This window comes from Gossypium arboreum, chromosome 11 (assembly GCF_025698485.1).
Source record: "Gossypium arboreum isolate Shixiya-1 chromosome 11, ASM2569848v2, whole genome shotgun sequence".
NCBI lineage: Eukaryota > Viridiplantae > Streptophyta > Magnoliopsida > Malvales > Malvaceae > Gossypium > Gossypium arboreum.
Window position 1 is genome coordinate 106,182,345 of NC_069080.1, and position 4,851 is coordinate 106,187,195.

At 40.1% G+C, this 4,851-nt stretch overlaps 1 non-coding gene across 1 annotated transcript; it reads right to left on the minus strand.

The window, feature by feature from the left end:
- Window positions 1–1,727: 1,727 nt before the first annotated feature.
- Window positions 1,728–1,834, minus strand: LOC128284533 (small nucleolar RNA R71). Its single transcript, XR_008274957.1, has one exon. It is a non-coding gene; the product is annotated as a small nucleolar RNA R71 (small nucleolar RNA).
- Between the last annotated feature and the right edge of the window lie 3,017 nt (window positions 1,835–4,851).

A 4,851-nucleotide genomic window follows, 5' to 3' on the forward strand; every position in this document is an offset into this window, starting at 1 on the left:
CCGGTAAACAGGTGTGGATATTGGTTTCTCATAGTTTCTTCAGGTTCCCATGTAGTCTCTTCTACCCCATGCTTTTGCCACAACACTTTCACAAGTGCAACACTTTTATTTCTTAGTTGTTTGACTTCTCGAGCTAAAATCTTAATCGGTTCTTCTTCATAAGTCATATCCGGTCGTAGTTTAACTTCTGTCGGTGAAATTATATGTGAAGGATCCGAACGATACTGGCGTAACCTAGATACGTGAAACACATCATGAATCTTCTCTAATTCGAGTGGTAACGCTAGCCGATATGCTACCGGTCCAACTTTTTCAATTATTTCATACAGTCCAATAAAACGCGGACTTAACTTGCCCTTTCTCCCAAATTTAAGGACTTTCTTCCATGGAGACACTTTCAAAAATACCTTATCACCAACTTGAAACTCCATTTCTTTTCGTTTCAAATCCGCATAAGATTTCTGTCTATCTGAAGCAGCTTTCAAACAATCTCGAATCACTTTCACCTTTTCTTCGGTTTCTTTTATTAAATCAACTCCATAAATCTGACTTTCCTTGAGTTCAGTCCAATACAATGGCGTCCGACATTTACGACCATATAATGCTTCATAAGGTGCCATCTTCAAACTTGTCTGATAACTATTATTATAAGCAAATTCTATCAATGGTAAGTACCTTTCCCAACTATCTTGAAATTCCAATACGCAACATCTGAGCATGTCTTTAAGAATCTGAATTACTCTCTCTGATTGTCCATCAGTTTGTGGATGAAAGGCAGTGCTAAAATTTAACTTTGTACCTAATGCTTCTTGCAACTTTTTGCAAAACCGTGAGGTAAACCTCGGATCTCTATCCGAAATGATTGATGAGGTATCCCATGAAGTCTAACAATCTCCTGATATACAATTCACTAACTTATTAAGAGAATAATCAGACGCATCTTAGGAATAAAATGAGTCTATTTAGTCCGTCTCACAACTATTGCCCGAGATGGCATTTTTCTTCCCCGAGTTAACGGCAACCCCGATATAAAATCCATAGTAATCCGATCCCATTCCATTCAGAACCATAATAGGTCAAGTAATCCCGAAGGTACCGGTGTTCAAATTTCACTTGTTGACAAACTAAGCACTTTGATACAAACTCGAAATATCTCTTTTCATTCCACTCCACCAAGACATTTTCTTCGAGTCATTATACATCTTCGTCGCCGGATGAACCGCTAAACAACTATTATGTGCTTCATGCAAAATCTTGTGAATCAACTCATCATTTTTCTATTTTAAAACCGATTTTTAAACATCAAACAACCATCGAACCGATTCAAATCGATCCCGTGACGACTTCACACTTTATTTTCTTTTGGCTAGCAAATCTTGAACATTTTTCGAGCTTCAAAATCTCTTGTAAAAACATCGGTCTTGCTCTTAACTCGCTAGAATCGAACCGTCATCCGACATTTTCAATCGAGTGTTCATAACTCTCAAAGCAAACAACAACTTTCTGCTTAAAGCATCGGCAACCACATTCGCTTTCGCCGGACGAGGCTTCCAATGCTCACTTGGCAAATTTCTTAGAGTTTTGCGACACTTTTAAAATCAATGGCGTTTCTGATAAGGAATAAGGCTAGACAATGTTTGAACTCGTTACCATGAGGGTCAATCACTACTTGGGAACAAATAACCAAAAAGTTTTTATTAAAATATTTTTCGCCGACTAAAACAACCAAATTACGTAATGATATCTCCTCTTTTGTGCAGATGGATTTAAAAACACTCTACGATGCATGGGAGAGATACAAGGACCTTTTGCGAAGATGCCCTCACCTTGGGTTACCACTCTGGCTACAGGTTCAAATGTTTCACAATGGCCTAAATCCTTCAACTCGATAGATGATTGACGCTGCCGCTGGCGGAATTATCAATAATAAGACACCTGAGGATGCTTATGAATTTATAGAAGAGATGTCACTGAATAATTATCAGTGGCAAATCATGAGGACAAAGCCAATGAAAACAACAGGCATTTTTAACGCCGATTCGGTCACCATGTTCTCTAGTCAAGTGGAACTTTTGAATAGAAAAATTGACAGTTTTCTTGGTTCTTCACAGGTTCACCCAGTAATACAGTGCGAAGCAAGTGGAGGTGGACCAAGTAATTCAAAATACCCACCCTATGACCACAACATGGAGAACGAGCAGTTAAATTACATGGGTAATAATCATCGATCTTAAAATAATCATTATAGTAGTACTTACAATGTAGGTTGGAGGAACCACCCAAATTTCTAATGGGGAGGCCAAGGGAATCAGAGACCACCACCTCCAGGCTTCCAGCAACCACCCTACCAACAAGAGAAAAAGCTGAACCTTGAAGAGATGCTAACAAAATTCATCTCGATGTTAGAAACTCATTTTTAGAATACCGAGACAACACTTAAGAATCAACAAGCATCGATCCAAGGGCTCGAAACTCAGGTAGGTCAGCTCGCTAAATTGATATCTGAATGACCACAAGGTAGCTTGCCAAGTAACACTGAATCTAACCCAATGGAGCAACTCAATGCAATTACCATTCAAGATGAGGAAGGGGTAGTTGCACCAGAACTAGAACTGAGGCAAGAAATTGTGGTAAGCAAAAGAGAGGTGAACCATAATGACTAGAAACCGGCAAGCAAAGAGTACAAACCTCGTGTGCCATACCCCAACGTGACAAGAAAAGACCGCACAGATGAACAATTCGGTAAATTCCTTAAATTGTTGAAGAAGTTACATATTAACTTACCGTTTATTGAAGCTCTTTCGAAGATGGCAAACGCGGTCAAATTCTTAAAGGAGCTTTTAACAAATAAGCGGAAGTTAGATGAGGCGTCGCATGTGGAACTAAATACGGTTTGCTCAGCCATACTACAGAATAAGCTGGCCAACAAATTAAAAGATCCAGGGAGTTTTACGATTCCCTGTTTAATTGGTAGCCTAGATGTTAATAATGCTTTGGCTGATTTAGGGGCTAGTATTAATGTCATGCCTTACAAAATGTTTAAGCAACTAGGTCTTGGGAAACCCAAACAAACTAGGATGAGTAGTCAATTAGCTGATAAAACAATCAGATTTTCTAGGGGGATTATTGAAGATGTACTCGTTAAAATTGACAAATTTATATTCCCAATTGATTTCGTTGTTCTAGACATAGAGGAGGATAGTAACGTTCCTTTAATTTTAGGGAGGCCCTTTTTAGCAACCGCTAGAACAATAATAGATGTTGGCACAGGTGAACTCACACTTCATGTGGGAGACGAAACAATCACCCTTCAAGCTCGTAATATGAGTAACACATCAAAAATTGAAGGTGGTTGTATAAATCATTCTACTAAAACTGACCATGTGGTGCAACCTACTTTACAGGAAATAAGTTCGAAGAGCCTATATGAGCAATGTTTAAGAAACAACAAATGACCTATCTATGAAGAACGAAGGACCTATCTATGAAGAATGAAGGCTACAAATTGAGGAACTAGATGAATGGCGAACCCATAAACCAAGGACACACGATAAACCAAAACCATGCCATGACGAGTTCAATGTCGCACCAAATCAACTTAAGGTTGGAGACAAAGTACTACTAGATACAGCAAATCCTCGCATTGCCACTTCTGAACCTACCAGAGTAATCCCTCTTACGGTACTCAATATTTTTCCATATGGTACAGTCGAGGTAATTCATCCCAAATTCGGCATTTTTAAGGTAAACAGTACTCGGCTTAAATTCTATGTTGATAAAATTGATAGCAGGGATGAGGAGTGTAAACTCCTCGCACCACTATGACCATGCACCAGAAAGGTAAGTCAAGCTTAGACTATAAATAAGTGCTTCTCGGGAGGCAACCCGAGCACTAACGATGTTAACCTCTTTAAAATTTTAGCCTTTAGCATCTAATCACTAACTTAGTCATTGAAACACAGGTTTTCTAATCCACACGATTGGGCACACGGGCATGCATTAGGGCGTGCTCACACCACGAGAGGAGATACGACCGTGCGATATGGTCAGGTGAAAACAGGGCAAAATTTTTCCCTAACACGGGATGCGATAAGTACCTATGGCCATGCGACGTGGCCGTGGGCGAGTCTGTCAAACCAACACGGGCGTGCGACATGCCCATATCTTTACACTGCGGTTGAAATTGAGAATTTAGCACGGGCGTGCGAAACGCCTGTGTCTTTACACCGTGGTCGAAATTGAGAATTTAGCACGGGCGTGCGACATGCCCGTGCCTACCAACCGTGCTCAAAACTAATAAAATAACACGAGTGTGGACATCCATACACGGGCATGGGAGAAGCGAACGAAGCAGAACACTACCGTGCGACACAGCTGTGTGCACCAACACGCCCAAAGAGCGCGGGCGTGTGCCGACTTTTAACGCGCTAAAATTTAAAAAATTGCGAAACACACTGGCAAAAATTAAGGCACACAGGCGTGCCCTATGGCCGTATGCCCCAAAATCTATAAATACACTCACTATTTATCATCCTTTTCCTCAAAATCCCTAACCCTAGCCACTACAACTTCAGATGCCCTACCTGCCACGCCCGTGCGCTGCCCACAACACCACTTTCGATGACCAAAGCTCCTCCCTCTTGCGTTTGTTCATTTTTTCCCTCTATTTTCTTCATTCTTTTACTTATTTCATTATATTTTATTTTATTTTGAGCAAATAATCATAGTTATTATGATAGAACTTTGCCATTTTAGTCAATACATTAAGATACATTCATCCATTTCTTTTTGTGTTTCCATGGATTTCATGCTTACCAAAACCATATTTCATATAATCAAGCCCACATGCAT